Raw genomic sequence first — 19,775 nt, 5'->3', positions numbered from 1 at the left:
TTCTCAAGGTATCTTGGAAAGCATTCCATGTCAGTCACATAGCTCATCATTCTTGTCTGCCTGCTACCTAATATTTTATTATGCCAATGCCTCAAAGTTTATTCAACCACTCTTCCAACTTGTGGATGTTTAGGTTGTCCTTCACATTTTATGATTACAAACAGTAACATACAGTCTTTGGTCTTCTCTCAGAAGTTTTTAAGAACTCTTGCTATATTAAGGATAAGAGATCTTTGTGACAAATTGTCAGTGGAAAATGTTGGCACAATTTATCCACCCAAAATACAATTAATACTAGGAGGAAAGGAAATATAACAAGAATTCTCACAAATACAAATATGTGATATATTTATGTATATAAATACACACTATTTATATTAATATAAATATATAATAAAAGCCTTGTTTTGTGCAATCAATTTTCTATTCAGCTAGGGTTGCATGAATCTTTTTGCAAATAAACTTCCTTTTTATTTGAAGACCTCAAGTCTCATAGAAAAAGAAAAAGATTCAAAGGACAATAATCTGAAACATAGGAACAAAGCATTTTATTTTCTGAATCAAATAATTGATTTTTTTGAGAATTTTAACATTTATTTATTTTTTTCTTAGTTCTTGGTGGACACAACATCTTTATTGGTATGTGGTGCTGCTGAGGATCGAACCCGGGCCGCACGCATGCTAGGCAAGCGCGCTACCGCTTGAGCCACATCCCCAGCCCAAATAATTGATTTTTAAATCCACATTTTGCCTCTTCCTCTGCAAACTGTAGACAATTTTCTTAACCTGCCCAAACTTTAGTGTTTTTCATGTATAAAATTAGGATGACTATAGAGTCTACTTCTAAAACTGCTGTCAGGATTAAATGACAACATCTGTAAAGCTCTTGGGAGAGGATTCCATAAGCAGTTGCTAATATTACTGAAAGTTCATAATCATCTGGGCTGAGAAAAATGGCTCAGAGCCTTCTTCTTCAGGTTGCTCCTCCTGCCCATTTCACAAAGTCCTGGTATCTATGAAAGACAGAGCATTATTGCCCTCCCAGGAGGTCTTGATTGGCCAGCCATGAGCTCTATCAGAAGCATAGGAGCTTGTGGTTTACCCTCGTGCTCCCCAAACACAGATGGCTGATACAGCAGAGTCCCAAAAGGCAAATGCTTTGTGTTTCATGCATTTAGATCTCTATCATTCTTAGTTTAACATATGGCATGAGGAGTATATAATTTTTTTCATAGACAGTTATTAAACAGGAAGAAAATCTTATTTTCTTAGAATGTTTTCCAGCTGTTGGTTATGCCAAAATGTCTGAGTTAACTAAGAATACCCACAATAATCCTTACTCTCTAAAGGGTTTTATTTATTACATCTCTATATTATGTAAATTTTGCTGGTTTTCATTCTCTGTTGAATGATGATTGATACTTGATGTATATTGACATCAAAGAAAAACACCCCAAATGCATGTGCCCAATGATATATCTGGTTTCTTGTGGAAGGCACACAGGGAGTTCCATGCACATGTGCACATGTGTAGACACATCCGCACATAAAGAAACAATTGTGTTATTCAAGATATGATCACTTAAGTTTATATCACAGCAGTAACCAAGGATATAGTAAAGAGGCAGTGAATGTTTTTTATATAGAAGAATTAATTACTTAATTGAGTAGGTAAGAATATTACAAGCTCACATATATGTATGAACATAGCCACATATTTTCTACTAAGATTTCTTTAATCATCAGAGCTATGTATTATTTTGATATCATCCAAATAAGCTTTCCCCTTTTCACATAAATACCATTGCTGTTTTAAGCAAATAGGGGCTGCTAAATGATTCAACCTGATATTTCTTCTTCCTACAGGGGTAGCAGATGTACACTGGGAGTCAGTTACTTAATTCCCCTAATCATCCATTTCTTTCCTTCCTCTTTATTCTCTGCTTGGAAACTTCGATGTTCCCCAGTGTACTAATAGCTGACCCTGAAAACTGGCAGAAACCAAGACCTCTTGAAAGCAGCAGGTTCCATATGGTTGCTTCAAGCATGGAGGGTGACCCTGCCAAGTCTCCTGCAAAGGGATTTTACATAGCAGAGAGGCAAACGTGTCCCCTTTAAATGTTAGTCATTGAGCCAGAGAGAAGAAATCGCCTTCCTGATGAAAGGCAGTTAAAGTACTTTTCAGCCTCTGATCTGCAACCTATAGGAAGTTTTGTACAATGCTGGCTTGATGCCAAGCATTAAAAATAAATGTAATCATCAGATGATTAGCTATAAAACCTTCCCTCAAAAAATGATAGAGCTGTCAGTTACAATCAAACATCCATATGCATATTTGAGAACAGGGAGACCAAGAATAACTTTGTGTTATGGATGTTTTGGATGAAACCAGTGCTACATGTGTGCGAGGGTAACAGAGGCTATGACATAGCATATGAAGTCAATGGTGAGTTGTTATTATTTATACATGAGTAAAGATTACAAATGCAAGCCCCAGCTCAGATCTCTCACCCCCTGGATCTGTGAAACCTGTCACTCAGTCTCCCGCAGTGTGTCTTCCTGTCTCAGAGCCATTGGACCACCTGCTGTCAAGACTCTCATCTACTGCATTTCCAGAAGGCCTCGATGATAACAGCATTGATTCCAATGTACATCTAATTACTTCTCATAATCTATTCATTTCACAATAGTGTAGTGAAACATCTGTCACATCATAAACTCTTTAGTAGCCTTATCAAACCACCAAAACACACTCTGCTGCCAGTTGGCAGCTTCCTCGGTTTCCCGCTTATTAATGATATAAACATTTCTAGTCCTTTTTGCAGCTTTAGATGAATTTCCCCAATGACCAGTGAAGCAGAACTGGGCAAACTGCAGTTTAAATGTCTGTATATTACCTATTGAGGGACAAATCCGGATGTCATACAGAAATCAGTTAAAACAGCACTGTTTCCTTGGAGGGATTACCTAAATAAAGTTCTTCCACTGGTAACAGTGAAAGACAGGCCTCCTTCCTTGGCTTCAATGTGTCTGATTAATTTCCTAAAATAAGTCTCTGGGACATGTTTGCCTTTGAATAGGATATTGCACAGAAAAGCCTTTTACCTTCATATGCCTAGATTTATCTTTGGGGAAGTTATGTCCTTTTTCTTTTCTCTCTCTCCACCCTTTCTCTTCATCTCAAATTCCTTTCTACTGTTTCCTAGGAAACTTAGTAGAGACTCGTCTTGTCATAGTAGATTAGAAAATGCTGCTACTATTTTGTGATAAAGTCTATGCAATGTTATAACACAATATAGATACAACATCTTCCACAGAAGAGATCCATCACCAGGTCCTGATAGTTGGTGGATTTCTTTTAACTCCTCCTTCAAGATCCAGTTGAATGTCTCTTTCTTAGAGCAGCTCTCCCAGGGAGAGTTACTCAGACTTTTCTTTACATGCACATAACAGCTTGACATCTCTATTCATGCACTGAACACAATAATTGAGAATCATCTTGTGCATATCTGCCTTTTTCTAGATGATAAATCCCTCCAGGGTAAAGACTATGACTTTTTTATGTTTGTATCCCTGGCAACTTGCTGGATTCCTGGCACCAGACACTGTCAAATAGCTACAGAAGACTTTCTAGTTCATAAAAAATAAAATAAAATAAACACCTGATGACAGTAGTTTCATGAGTTGCTTTACATTAATTGTGAAGTATAACTCCTTAGATTCTGCTCTAATGTGATAGCCAGTGCTTACATGTGCTAGGCACTATCCTAAGTCCTCCACATTGAATCCTTACAGCCCTGTGAGGTAGATAACAGTCATGACCCATGCTAGAGCTAAGGAATGGAGGTGCAGAGAGTCTAAATGCCTCACTCAAGGTCACACAGCTGGGAATTGGTGTGTGACCTCTGCAGTCTAACTATAGTCCCTACTTTTAACTCTCTCTCTACACAGCCCTTCCATAACTAAACTGTCCATTAACTGCAGATGGTTCTCACACCATCTTATCAGTTTCTCTTCCTGAGCAACTCTAGAAGATATAGACACAACAGAGCCAATTTCCAAGCTATCCAGGTGGGTTTATAGGATAAATATGTGCCTCTCTTCATTGACATGATGTTGTGCCAAGTAAATCTAAAACTCTGAGATCTTATTTTTAATTCTTCTTTGATATCACAAGAAGAGTGGACATATCTTACATCTATAGAGGAAATTCAAGCTTTTTTCTGTGTTTCCAGTAGAGATTGAAGGAAATCACTTCTGATACAACTATCAACTTTAAAAACTAAATCCTTCCAAGAAGGCATAGATGTTAGAAGTTTCTGTAGATATATTCCTGGGATCCACTAGAACATAAATTTATTTCTTACAAAGCATTATATATCTATGAAGCAACTACTTTAGGCCATTTGTTATCCTGGATTGGATTTAGTGCTAATGACTGAGAGATGAAGACTCTGTGTCATATTAGATGTCCCCTCAGACAAGAATCCTTTGAGGTCCCAAGGGTCAAGGCCAAAGGGAAATTAGATTTCAATCTCTATTATTTCTCCATATGTTTAACTTATAGCTTCATGTATCAGAATAAAATATCATGCACTTTAAAGGCTAGGTCTCCATTTAAGCACATCCCAGAACAATACAAAACTCAGTGAACTGTAACCTGGCCTATCCCAAAATGTTAAAACCTAGAAGGGCCAGATTTTGGAATGGCAGCAGGACTTAATAAAAGCTTGCCATCATTGTGTATCAAAGGAGTTTAGATCCATGGTAAATGTCCCTGACCTGGATATAACATCTGCTGTATTACACAAAGGAGCTCAACTTGTTTTAGCAAAAAGAGTACCAATTAACCTAGTGACAGAGAGAGGGTTTTAACCATCAATGATTAAGAGATGGGATCTGGCATGAGACAGTACAGATGGATGGGTGTGACCTTGTGAAAGTCACTTCCCTAAATCCCAGGATCTTTGTCTATCTAATGGGCATGGTAACAGTATTAGTCCCAAAGGCTGAGTCACAGATGTTGCTCTGAAGAGCCATGGGTCTTGGTTAAGCACAAAGAATTCCCCCTTATGAAATTTCTAGAAAGCCAATGAGATGTGGCCAAATAATCAGGGCAGTGCAGGTAGAATAGGCTCAGAAAAGGTGGGGCTCCCCTGAGAAACACCATCAGAGGAGGCTGCTGAGAGCCAGCTGACCTGTGGAGGGTGAGCGAGGTGGGGATAAAAAGCTAAGTAGCAGGGAGTCATTCCCAATTCAAGAGAACAACAACTTCTGACTCCTACAGCTCTGTAATCAGTATAGTTGGCTTATTTAAATTTGATAGTTCCAGGACACATGCAGCTGTCCATTTTTGCTTATTAATTCCTGCCAATTCTTCATGTATAAATTCAAGGCAGATTTGCCTAGAGGGTAGGAGAACATAATTTACAGAGGACCTTCTCAAGCAAGTACCACTCAATCCTTAGTTATCCTGTGGCCCAGGTAATAAAATATGAGTGCTCAAACCTCTGACCAAAGGCCAGAGAAAGACCTCCTCCTGAAAGCTCAGCTTAACCAGGAGAACTTTCTGACTGTAGAATGGGCAGAAGTGTTTCTTTCCCTTCCAAATAGCCCCTGATTTATGGACACTAGAAGAAGTGACTGAATTATATAGTTCTTCCATCCATGCAAAATAAGCTTTTATTTGAAGATGCAAAATAATTAAGATTTTCACACTTTTCATACCTGCAGAAATATCTGTATAAATTTGCAGAGTTCATTCCAAATGGCCCCATTCCAGACCCTAGTGCTATATGTTTTGTCAGGCACACACTAGTTACAAGAAGACACTGGCTGATTCAAAAATTGAAAGAATGAAAAATGAAGGGACACTCTTCCACACTTAGATTTTTTAAAAGTAGTTCTCTGGCCTCCTCACAGGTCTGCCAGCTGAAGAAAACCTTCTTTGGTTATCTTGATTTGTGGGAAAGTTATTAAGGGACGGGTGAAACCCCTGAATCATGGTCCTTCAAAGTGGCATCAAAAAGCCTTCTGGCTGTGTTTTAAATTCATAAAAAGGCATATGACTCAGCTTTAAGACTGTCGGTGTGTGCCTTCTCTTAGTTTCTCCTCTGAGACTGATTTCTCTTTTCCTGCCTCAGCAGCTGCCTCCTCAGCCTGTAGCTAGTTTCTGACAGGCAACCTCAGGTCATCAGCCTGCTCTGCCAGGACCATGGACAGATCACTGGGAACCGCCACTCCTAGCAGTGGTCTTCCTTGTGATGTGCTAGAAGGGAGAATCAGACCCCAGGTTCTCTGCAGCCACAGCCTTGCCCACCCCCTGATGGGAAGAGAAGCTTTACCACCTCAGAGAGAGACATGACTCAGATAGGCAAAAAGTTGAGAAATTCTGGTCCTCACAGAAAATAAAAGTTCATTGTGGCCAGCATTGATGACAAAGAGAATTATACTACTGGGGAGAGAAGAGACTAGGCAGAAGAGAGTGTAAGAAACAGGGAAATAGTCATACAGTGAGAAGAAAGGAAAATTATACCTGGCCAGATGAGAAAACATGAATCCTTGTGAACTTTGCCAATCTTGTCATTCCTTCTCTTCAGCCTCACCACAAGGGGTTAGGGGCATCTGAGGCCTCCCCTCTCCCTGCACTTGCTCTCCTGCCTGCCTCACCATACCTCTGATGTTAGGACTCTCCTACCCTTTCCTCATATCACTCCTTGCTCTAGGCACTTACTGGGGATCAACTACCAATCTACTGTTCTTTCAATTCTGTGGCCTGGAGGTACTAGGGAGGCTTCTGCGGCAGACTTGGTGAGAGAAAAGGATTGTGGGGACTGCCTCAAAGAAAACATCTCCCTCAAGAAGGGACAGAAACCAAATGGAGAGCAGTCCTTGGAGAGATTCAGCCTTCTGTATTTTTATTTTATGTTCTCATTCCCAGGCAAAATGGGAATCTTTGTATCCATCTTTGTCTATTTATCACTTTTTCTATGTCTTCAAAATAGTCACTATCACTGCTTTTGTAACAGGGAAAAGTGGAGAAGGGTTGTGACCCCATTAGAAAGAAAAGGACCTGAGTTCAGGCTTTTACAAATCAGTCAAAAGATGTGATGGGGGCCAGAAGAGAGATGTAGCACTTGTGTATGAGGGTGCTATTAAAAACAGAAAAACAAGGTGTCAATGAAGAAAAAGGGAAGAATTGAAGTCAGAAATTGGAGAATGCAAAAGGTGAATGCATAAAGTGGGGGATTCCAGCTTATTAAAATTCCCTTAGACCCTTCAATCCTTGAGGATTCATGGATAATGCACAGTTCAGGGAAATTTTGCTTCTGTCTTCCAGTATTCATATTCTATGGGGTAGAAATAAATGTACATATCTAAAGCTGTAGTCCAGGGCAGAGTGAGGATGAACCATGAAAGCAATGTCCACAAGGTAGATTCAGAAAATGGGAGAGAGAGATGAATTCTCATATCTTAGAAAGTCTCCCTAGGAGTTGTAATTTGACCTATAATATGAATAGTTAGGGATATAATAGGTGAAAGAGAGATGGGGAATGATAAGAAGAGCTTTCCAGGTAGTGACTACAGCATGAGGAATGTAAAGAAAGTGCCTGGGAAAGAAGGTCGAGTGACTGTCTGGTGCATCTCATCCACCCATTCACTAACACCCATGCATCAGGCTCTCTTATGTGCCAAAGCCTGCACTAATCACAGAAGAAATAAAGCAAATCTAGCTTAGTATTTGCACCAAGTCATTCCAGCATTGCTAAAACTAGGGTATGTGGAAGGGGTTAGAGCTACATTGCAAAGGGTCTTGAATGCAAGAAACCTGAGCTTTGTTTTACACTTTGTGATGACTATGTCCCTACCCTGAAGTGAGGAATGCCATTATCAGATATGTGTTTTGAGAATATAATTGGCAAAAATACTAAGTGAAAGAGATTTTGTAAAACATTAGGGAGTATGGTAGTTCAGGGAGCAGGAGAAAGCCTAGCTTTATTAATTTTATAGAATCCAAAGAGCCAGTAGCTAGTGTAGAAAATTAATCTTTATTGAATGGCTAGATATTCTAGCTTTAGTATTCCTCTTTTCAGGAGAATAGGCAAATGGGATGGCTTTTCCCACCTCACGTCCACTGGTATACCTCTGGGGAGACAAGAAACAAATTCTGGGTTAATATACTATCAAGTCCATGGTAAGCCTGAACTTAAATGGCTCAGGCATGGTCAATGAGATAGAGAAACTGAGCAGGGGATGTAATTAACAGTGAATCTGCCAGGTGTGATGATGAGAGCAGAGTGAGGGAACTTCAGGGGTTCTCTGAGAGGCAAGGCTATGTCAATTCCCATGTTAGCCTTATACATATCCCTGGAATACACTGCCCTTCCTCTGTAGCTGTGGCCAAAATTGCTGATTTAAACATCTGTAGCTTTAACAAAAGATCTACCCTCTTAGCAAATTTCAAAGTATACAGTACATTAATGTTAATGTTAATTATAAACACTAGAGTATGCAGCAGAACTCCAGAACTTATTCATTTTTCAGTATAACTGAGACTTTCTATCCTTTGACTAACTCTGGCAACTACCCTAAAAAGGTAGATATTAGGTGAAATGTTCTTATCACAAAATTTCTTTTCCTTTTTCTTTCATATTTTTATTGGTGCCTTATAACTATACATTATGGTGGGATTCATTATTACATATTCATGTACACAATATTGCAATATAATTTGACCAATATTGTTCCTCAGTATTTCTTACACAAAAATTAATAATAAAAAAAAGTAAGAGGAAGTTTTATCCAGGTGATGGATAAATTTATGGGATGGATTGTGGTAATTATTTCACAGGTGTGGACTTATCCCCAAACTCAAGTTGTGTTCATTAAATATTCACAGCTTTTAATATGTCAATCATGCCTCAATAAAGTGATTTTTTAAAAATTTAAATTATAAACATGAATAGTCTTAGATTCTAGGTCTTTTTTTTTAAATAGTGTTTTTTATTTTTTTTTTCTTTTTTTTTCTTTTTTTTATTATTAGTCTTTCAAAATATTACATAGTTCTTAATACATCATATTACACGGTTTGGTTCAAGTGGGTTATGAACTCCCAATTTTACCCCGTATACAGATTTCTGAATCACATCAGTTACCCTTCCATTTATTGACATATTGCCTTTCTAGTGTCTGATGTATTCTGCTGTCTGTCCTATTTTCTATTATCCCCCCTCCCCTCCCCTCCCCTCCCCTCCCCTTTTCTCTCTCTACCCCTTCTACTGTAAATCATTTCTTCCATTTGTATTATCTTGTCTTACGCCTCCTTTCCTCTTATATGTCATTTTGTATAACCCTGGGGATCGCCTTCCATTTCCATGCGATTCCCCTTCTCACTCCCTTTCCCTCCCACCTCTCATCCCTGTTTAATGTAAATCTTCTTCTCAAGCTCTTCGTCCCTACCCTGTCCTTGTTGACTCCCCTTATATCAAAGGAGTCATTTGGTATTTGTTTTTTAAAGATTGACTAGCTTCACTTAGCATAATCTGCTCTAATGCCATCCATTTCCCTCCAAATTCTATGATTTTGTCATTTTTTAATGCAGAGTAATATTCCATAGTGCATAAATGCCACATTTTTTTTTATCCATTCATCTATTGAAGGGCATCTAGGCTGATTCCACAGTCTTGCTATCGTGAATTGAGCTGCTATGAACATCGATGTAGCAGTGTCCCTGTAGCATGCTCTTATTAGGTCTTTAGGGAATAGACCGAGAAGGGGAATAGCTGGGTCAAATGGTGGTTCCATTCCCAGCTTTCCAAGAAATCTCCATACTGCTTTCCAAATTGGCTGCACCAGTTTGCAGTCCCACCAGCAATGAACAAGAGTGCCCTTTTCCCCGCATCCTCTCCAGCACTTACTGTTGTTTGACTTCCTAATGGCTGCCAATCTTACCGGAGTGAGATGGTATCTTAGGGTGGTTTTGATTTGCATTTCTCTGACTGCTAGCGATGGTGAGCATTTTTTCATGTATTTATTGATTGATTGTATGTCCTCCTCTGAGAAGTGTCTGTTTAGGTCCTTGGCCCATTTATTGATTGGGTTATTTGTTATCTTATTGTCTAATTTTTTGAGTTCTTTGTATATTCTGGTTATTAGGGCTCTATCTGAAGTGTGTGGAGTAAAGATTTGTTCCCAGGATGTAGGCTCCCTGTTTACCTCTCTTATTGTATCTTTTGCTGAGAAAAAACTTTTTAGTTTGAGTAAGTCCCATTTGTTGATTCTAGTTGTTAACTCTTGCGCTATGGGTGTCCTATTGAGGAATTTGGAGCCCGATCCCACAGCATGTAGATCATAACCAACTTTTTCTTCTATCAGATACCGTGTCTCTGACTTAATATCAAGCTCCTTGATCCATTTTGAGTTAACTTTTGTGCATGGCGAGAGATAGGGATTCAGATTCATTTTGATGCAAATGGATTTCCAGTTTTCCCAGCACCATTTGTTGAAGATGCTATCCTTCCTCCATTGCATGCTTTTAGGCCCTTCATCAAATATAAGATAGTTGTAGTTTTGTGGATTGGTTACTGTGTCCTCTATTCTGTACCATTGGTCCACCCGCCTGTTTTGGTACCAGTACCATGCTGTTTTTGTTACTATTGCTCTGTAGTATAGTTTGAAGTCTGGTATCGCTATACCGCCTGATTCACACTTCCTGTTTAGTATTGTTTTTGCTATTCTGGGTCTTTTATTATTCCATATGAATTTCATGATTCTTTTATCTATTTCTACAAGAAATGCTGTTGGGATTTTGATTGGCATTGCATTAAACTTATAGAGAATTTTTGGTAATATCGCCATTTTGATGATGTTAGTTCTGCCTATCCATGAGCAGGGTATATTTTTCCATCTTCTCAGGTCTTCTTCTATATCTTTCTTTAGGGTTCTGTAATTTTCATTGTATAAATCTTTCACCACTTTTGTTAGGTCGATTCCCAAGTATTTTATTTTTTGGGGGGATATTGTGAATGGAGTAGTTGTCCTCATTTCCTTTTCAGAGGATTTGTCGCTGATATACAGGAATGCCTTTGATTTATGCGTGTTGATCTTATATCCTGCCACTTTGCTGAATTCATTTATTAGCTCTAATAGCTTCTTTGTAGACCCTTTTGGGTCTGCTAGGTATAGAATCATATCATCTGCAAATAGTGATAATTTAAGTTCTTCTTTTCCTATTTTTATGCCTTTAATTTCTTTCGTTTGTCTAATTGCTCTGGCCAGTGTTTCGAGGACTATGTTGAACAGAAGTGGTGAGAGAGGGCATCCCTGTCTTGTACCAGATCTTAGAGGGAATGCCTTCATTTTTTCTCCATTCAGAATGATGCTGGCCTGTGGCTTATCATAGATTGCTTTTACAATGTTGAGGTATGATCCAGTTATCCCTAATTTTTCTAGAGTTTTGAACATAAATGGATGCTGTACTTTGTCGAATGCTTTTTCTGCATCAATCGAGATGATCATATGGTTCTTATTTTTAAGTCTATTGATGTGGTGAATAACATTTATTGATTTCCGTATATTGAACCAGCCTTGCATCCCGGGGATGAATCCTACTTGATCATGATGTATAATTTTTTTGATATGTATTTGAATCCGATTCGCCAGAATTTTATTGAGGATTTTTGTGTCAATGTTCATTAGAGATATTGGTCTGTAGTTTTCTTTCTTTGAAGTGTCTTTGTCTGGTTTCGGAATCAGGGTGATGTTGGCCTTGTAGAATGAATTTGGAAGTTCTCCCTCTTTTTCTATTTCCTGAAATAGCTTGAAAAGTATTGGTGTTAGTTCCTCTTTAAAGGTTTTGTAAAACTCTGCTGTATACCCATCCGGTCCTGGGCTTTTCTTAGTTGGTAATCTTTTGATGGTTTCTTCTATTTCCTCTATTTTTATTGGTCTGTTTAGATTATCTATATCCTCCTGCCTCAATTTGGGCAGAGTATATGACTTAAGAAAATTATCTATGCCTTCACTATCTTCTATTTTATTGGAGTATAATGATTCAAAACAATTTCTGATTATCTTCTGTATTTCTGAAGTGTCTGTTGTGATATTGCCTTTTTCATCCCGTATGCTAGTAATTTGGGTTCTCTCTCTTCTTCTCTTCGTTAGCATGGCTAAGGGTCTGTCAATTTTATTTATTTTTTCAAAGAACTAACTTTTAGTTTTGTCAATTTTTTCAATTGTTTCTTTTGTTTCAATTTCATTAATTTCAGCTCTGATTTTAATTATTTCTTGCCTTCTACTTCTTTTGCTGTTGTTTTGCTCTTCTTTTTCTAGGATTTTGAGATGAAGTATGAGATCATTTATTTGTTGGTTTTTTCTTTTTTTGAGGAATGAACTCCAAGCAATGAATTTTCCTCTTAGAACTGCTTTCAATGTGTCCCATAGATTCCGATATGTTGTGTCTGTGTTTTCATTTAACTCTAGGAAGTTTTTAATTTCCTCCTTGATGTCTTCTAAAACCCATTGATCATTCAGCAACCTATTGTTCATTCTCCAAGTGATGCTTGATTTTTCCTTCCTTCCTTTATCATTGATTTTCAGTTTTATTCCATTGTGGTCAGATAAGATGCATGGTATTATCTCTACCCCTTTATATTGTCTAAGAGTTGCCCTGTGACATAATATATGGTCTATTTTTGAGAAGGTTCCATGAGCTGCTGAGAAAAAAGTGTAACTACTTGATGTTGGGTGGTGTAGTCTATATATGTCAATTAGGTCTAGGTTGTTAATTGTGTTATTGAGTTCTATAGTTTCCTTATTTAACTTTTGTTTGGAAGATCTGTCCAGTGGTGAGAGAGGTGTGTTGAAGTCTCCCATGATTATTGTATGGTGGTCTATTAGACTCTTGAACTTGAGAAGAGTTTGCTTGATGAACAAAGCTGCACCATTATTTGGGGCATATATATTTATGATTGTTATGTCTTGTTGGTGTATGGTTCCCTTGAGCAGTATGAAGTGTCCTTCTTTATCCCTTTTGATTAACTTTGTCTTGAAATCTATTTTATTAGATATGAGTATGGCCACTCCTGCTTGTTTCCGCAGTCCATATGAGTGGTATGATTTTTCCCAACCTTTCACCTTCAGTCTATGAATATCTTTTCCTATCAGATGCGTCTCCTGTAGGCAGCATATTGTTGGGTCTTGTTTTGTGATCCATTCTACTAGCCTGTGTCTCTTGATTGGTGAATTTAAGCCATTAACATTTAGGGTTATTATTGAGATCTGGTTTGTTCTTCTAGCCATATTTGTTTATTGATGTTACTAAACCTGACTTATTATCCACTTTGACTACTTTCCCCCCTTTACTGTCCTACCTCCCATTGTTGGTTTTCAATGTTATTTCCCATTTCCTCTTCCTGTAATGTTTTGCCAAGGATTTTTTGAAGAGATGGTTTTCTAGCTGTGAATTCTTTTAACTTTTGTTTATCGTGGAAGGTTTTAATTTCATCTTCTATCCTGAAGCTTAATTTCGCCGGATACACGATTCTTGGTTGGAACCCATTTTCTTTCAGAGTCTGAAATATGTTATTCCAGGATCTTCTAGCTTTCAGAGTCTGTGTTGAGAGATCAGCTGTTATTCTGATTGGTTTACCCCTAAATGTAATCTGCTTTCTTTCTCTTGCAGCTTTTAAAATTCTCTCCTTATTCTGTATGTTGGACATCTTCATTATAATGTGTCTAGGTGTGGATCTCTTATGATTTTGCACATTTGGCGTCGTGTAGGCTTCTAGGATTTGGGATTCTGTCTCATTCTTCAAGTCTGGGAAGTTTTCTCGTATTATTTCACTGAATAGACTGTTTATTCCTTTGGTATGGAGCTCTGTGCCTTCCTGTATCCCAATGACTCTTAAATTTGGTCTTTTGATATTGTCCCATATTTCTTGGATGTTCTGCTCATGGTTTCTTAGCAGTCTTGCTGAGCTGTCTATGTTCTTTTCCAGTTGAAATACTTTGTCTTCATTGTCTGATGTTCTCTCTTCTAAGTGATCTACTCTGCTGGTAGTATTCTCAACTGAGTTTTTAAGTTGGTTTACTGTTTCCTTCATTTCTAGGATTTCTATTTGTTTGTTTTTTATTACCTCTATCTCCCTGTGAAATTGATCTTTTACTTCCTGGATTTGTTTGTCGATGTGATCTTTCATTGTCTGATTTTGCTGTCTCATGTCTTCCTTGAGACTCCAGATCATCTGAAGCATATATATCCTCAACTCTTTATCTGACATTCCATCTGTTGCAGCTATTACCTCTTCTAAAGTTGAGTTGACCTGCATTGCTTGTGGTCCTTTCTTTCCTTGTCTTTTCATACTGCTCACGTTTCTTTCTGCTTGGTGCAACTGTTGTGTTTTTGATTTTTACCCCCTATTTATTTATATTGCTCTTGTATAGTTGGGAAGTCTCCCTTGCAGGGCGGGTAGTGGCTCTGCTCCTCCTCTAATTAGGGTGATCTGTCTACCCCGCTAATCGGTTGCAGGTCTGCCCCCCCTGCAGGCACGGGTGGCGGCTCTGCGCTGCCCCCACTCCAATTGTGGTGACGTAACTACCACGCTCTGGGGTCGTTGGTCCTGGTCTGGATGTGGGTGGCGGCTCTGCTGGGTCCCCACTCCAATTGGTGTGACGTGTCTACCGCGCTGGCAGGCCTCTAGGCCGGTGGGTCGCAGTTCTGCACAGCCCCCACTCCCAATGGGGGTACCTGACTACCTCTCCAACGGGTAGCTGAGCCCCCTCCGGACCCGGGCAGTGACTCTGCTCCACCCCCACTCCAACCAGTGTGACGCGACTGCCTCGGTGTTGCGTGTCCACCATGCTGGCAAGCTACCTGGCCTGTCTTTCCAGTGGGCCGCAGGTCTGCCTGCCCTGCTTGCTCAGATGGCAGCTCTGCACAGTCCCTACACCAAATGAGGTTGTGCCTCCCAGGGGAGCCCTGATGGCGGAGGCTGACTGCCGGTTCAGGTGGGACGGGCCAAACCGCTCGGGTGTCAGCCGCTTGCAAAAGTGGCCACTGGCCTCAGGACTCGACTTCTGCACCCTCCGTGGGGCCACTTGTGGAGCCAGGTAGCTGTGGCCACGTGGTTAGGACTCGGGCAGGTGAAGTGGCTGCTCCCAGAGCGAGTTCTAGGCCTCCCAGGGGAGCCCTGATGGCGGAGGCTGACTGCCATTTCTGGCGGGGCGGGCCAAACCCCTCGGGTGTCAGCCGCTTGCAAAAGTGGCCGCTGGTTTCAGGACTCGACTTCTGCACCTGCTGCGGGGCCACCCGTGGAGCCAGGTGGCTGTGGTCGCGTGGTTAGGAACCGGCCGCGTGGTTAGGGACCGGGCATGTGAGGCTGCAGCTCCCTGAGCGAGCTCTATGCCTCCCAGGGGAGCCCTGATGGCGGAGGCTGACTGCCGTTTCTGGCGGGGCGGGCCAAACCCCTCGGGTGTCAGCCGCTTGCAAAAGTGGCGGCTGGCCTCAGGGCTCGACTTCTGCACCCGCTGCTGGGCCACCTGTGGAGCCGGTTAACTGTGGCCGCGTGATTAGGAACCGGGCAGGTGAAGTGGCTGTTCCCAGAGCGAGCTCTAGGCCTCCCGGGGGAGCCGCTTGCCGAGCGGCTGATGGCTGGGGGACTATACCTCTGTGCCCGAGAGGCTGTCCAAGATCCACTTCTCTGGGACGAACTGTCCTTCCAATAAACCTACCAGTTCACAGCTGCTCTTCTCTTAAGGGAATTATGCTAGAAGTTCCTCCGTAGGTAGGCTGCATCTGTTCAGGTGGGTCTTTCTTATCCCATTAAAGTGGAGACGTTGGAATCACTGCTTCCTCGCCGGCCGCCATGATGGATCTCCTAGATTCTAGGTCTTTAATTCTAATTCTTTATCCAGGAAAGATGAGAATATCTCCATTTTTCCTTTTATAATGATAAAATATTAAAATATTATCCTTTAAATCACTATTCACCTTAGTTTTCTATTCTAAAGAAAGATTCCAGAAGTTATAGTTCTTCATTGGTACTATTTACATACTATAGAATTAGCTTTATAATCTTCCCCCAAAATTTCTGATTTTTGAAGCCTATTTATTCTTACTTTGAGTGTGTGTGTGTTTGTGTGTGTGTGTGTGTGTATAAAATCTTTCAACGGTCCATTTGAAAGATTTGGAAAATTACAGCTTTAGCTTTAATCTTAGGTCAGCCATAAATTGGTAGAGGAAGAAGGCAAGTTATTTAAACATTCTATACTGTATTTTTGTCTAGCAATAAAATAGCTCTCATCTCACAAGGAGGCTACGAAGATTATGTAAAATGTATTTGAAAGTATCTCCAAAAGTAGAATATGCTTAGAAAATGCAATGCATTTAAAAAATAATAATAGCAATCATAATCATTATGCACAAATATATTTTTGGTGTAGGAATTGAATTTCAGGTATTCTTTTGCTCTTCCCTCTTTGAATGATAACCCCAAATTTCTGTCCATCAGTCACAATCTGTATTCCTTGTATTCCTTCAAAAAATATTTGAGTAGTACCTAATTTGTGCCAACCATTGTTCTAGGCACCAGTGATATTATAGTTCTTCAGGTTATTTGGGAAGAGATTGGATAATGACAGGTTATACATTGTCATCATGATTGTTGTTTTTATGGAGGAATTAGTTATTTTTATATGTGAGAAAGTAAAAAGGTATTAACTTTGAGCTTGTTCAAATGTATTCTCTTTATTTAAAAACTCTTGCAAAGGATATCTCCATGTTGCCCATGCCAATTCTAGAAGAACCGATCTTTATTTTATGTATAAAACAGAATGCATGCTTTATGTTGAATGCCCATCTTTGCTATCCTTCATTAAATTGTGTGGATTGAAAGGAAAAGGGAAGGAAGAGACAGTGGTGAGAGTTACTGAGGGTCATAACTGTTCTAGGTGATTTTTTCCCAGAATCTTATTATGCCCCTCACGTCTTCCCTTGCAATGTGCTCAACCTTGCAATGATTTCCTTTGCCATGAGGTCTATGGTAGATCAATGACAGTGTGTGGTTCTTTCTTGTACTGTAACTCAAAAAAACATGTTGACATGATTTTCCCATTGAATTTAGTGGAGGGAAGATTTCATCCTATAAAGCTGACACCAGAAATACATTCCCCAGTGGTTGTATTTTCCTAGAGAGGCCAAGTCACAAGAAAAGCAAAAGAAGTGGCATTTTACCTCTTTCACTGCTGAGATGTTGTCATGGGCTCCAGCCCTGTTCCCTCTGACCTATTTCACCTCTGGTTGAGCAGACATCCTACTTCCTTCCACCAAAGCTTCTTTCTGTCGTTGTTAATTCTAGAATAGAATTGATTCCACATTTTTTACTCTAATGAATTATACTCAGGAGAATCTCACTTAAGAAATACCTACATGAATTAATTGGAGACTATTTTCACTTGTAATGCAGACTCAAGTCATGGGATCTAGCAATGTCACTCTGGGAGTTCTGTGAATAAAATGTTTTCTTGATGATTTCCATTTATAAAAGGATATGCATATCATTGTTTTGATATACAGAAACTCCTAACCTGAAGAGATCCAGGAAATGGATTTCAGCCAGTCTCTTTCCCTTCATTTTCCAAGAGCCATGACTATAGCTACATTCTGGTTTTCACTGACAAGAGTCTGTAAAGGATCAGGAGTGAGTTATTCATTCTTCCATCAGTCAAATGTGCTGAATTAGCACTTATAACTGTGTGCTAAACATTGTTCTAGCCACTATGGATAGTGCTATTAATAATTAGTGTATCTTGGCTTTGTTGAATATGCCTACTAATAGATGAAGACATACAAGAAATAAGAAAACAACAAAGATAACTTCAGATACTCATAAATGTTGTAAAAAATACACATACATATATATGCAGGTGTATTTTTATATATATGTAGTGTATTTTTTACAACATTTATATATGTATCCTGACTATATATATATATATATATATATATATATATATATATATATTCAGTTGATATATCATCAGTTTATTTGAGAGTCACTTAGGCCAACATTTTCATGGACTAATAATAGTGCTAGTACTTTATTAATAAAATAAAATTTGACTCCCATGCAGCAATGCAGACTGGGGCACAAATGCTAATGGACGCAGATTTACTATAATATTTTCAGCAGAATACTCATTATACTGGATTTTAAGAGATATTATAGGAAAGCTAATTCTCTTTTAAAAACATTTGGCAAACACTAGATTTAACAAAACTAAACTAAAACAGAAAAAAATGAAAGGGAGTAACTGGTAAGGGATAATTTGTTCAGACTGGTCTGTGGCACTGATATCTAAGAAGAACCAGTAGGGCAAAAAACATGGGAAAAATTTTCTCAAGGCAGAAAGAACTTTAAGTGCTACAGTCCTGGGACAAGAATAAGCTTGCTTGAGGCACAAAGAGAAAAAAAATGAACATACAAATAACATCTGAGAGGCAGATAGGAAAGAGATCAAAAGGACCTGTACATCTTGATTTGTGAATTATATTTCAAGCTACAGTAAACAAATGGAAAGTTTTTAAGCAAAGATATCTAATAATATAACTTATACTTGAAAAAGCCTCTGTAGTCGCTGTAATGAGAATGGTCTTCAGGGCACAAGTGTGGGTGCAAATAGAAAAGTTGGTGGTGGCCCAGGAAAGACCTAGTGACAGCTTGGCCTAGGGCAGGGGCAGTAGAGATGGAAGGTAATAGACTGGATTGGGATCTATTTGAGGGAGTGGAATTATGAAATTTGCCAATAGTTTAGATGCTGGAAGTGAGAGGAAGGAAGGAATTGAGGAGTACTGATTAGTAGCTTCCTGTCTTATCCTTACAAAGGCTGCAGAATGTGTCTTTTTCATCTTTGTCTAATAATGGAATAAAGGAATCAATGAGTAGAGATGAATGAAGGAGGAACTGTATTTCTTTCTCCCAGATAAGTGCATCTTTCTTTTCTACAGGCAAATACTAGAATAGCCAAGTTCTCTTTCGTCCTCTGCTTCTCTGAGTGGTGTATGCATCTTGGTAACCTGGGAAATCTCACATATGGATTGGTCATATAGTTGGAGAGTAAAAAGCTGGGCCACAGAAAGTTGTGTCTTTCTCACTACTTCCCTTGCAAGAATTCCAGCTGTTTGTGCTTTCAATAGTGTGTGTGCTTTTGTTTGGGAATAAAGCTAACACAGAGCAGTCATTAAAGAGTATACACAGAAATAGTGTAGGCAAAGCATTCAGCACAAGCCTGGCACATAGTAGTTGTGTAATAAATAGATATTATTCTTCAAAAAATGATCTTCACTACCTTCAAGGGACGTACATTATTGTTTTCTGATTTCAGCATTTTGAAGGAGTTGGTATTTTTCCCCTAGAATATTCTATTGAAAAGAAACTTCTGTTGTACAACTTTACTATGATTTAAAAAGTAGAGGATGTGGCATGGCTTAGGAATATAGCACCATTGGCTTGGTCATGAAACCAGGCCCTGATTTATTGTGCCACCCTTCACTGAATACTCACCACCTGTCAGTCATTCCGCTCTCACCAAAGATGAAAGATTGGTGTGATATACTTCATGTTCTCCAGAATCTCCCAATCTAAGAGGAGAAATTGAGGTGTAATTAAATAACTGTTGTTCAAAGTGACACTAACTGCCTGTGCCAGAATGCAGTCCAGAAAAGAGTGTGATCCATTATGGCTTATGTTGAGGAGAAAAGATGAGGACAGGCTGCATGG

The sequence above is a fragment of the Urocitellus parryii genome, unplaced genomic scaffold, assembly GCF_045843805.1.
Source record: "Urocitellus parryii isolate mUroPar1 unplaced genomic scaffold, mUroPar1.hap1 Scaffold_59, whole genome shotgun sequence".
Taxonomy (NCBI): domain Eukaryota; kingdom Metazoa; phylum Chordata; class Mammalia; order Rodentia; family Sciuridae; genus Urocitellus; species Urocitellus parryii.
This window is presented reverse-complemented; position numbering follows the sequence as displayed.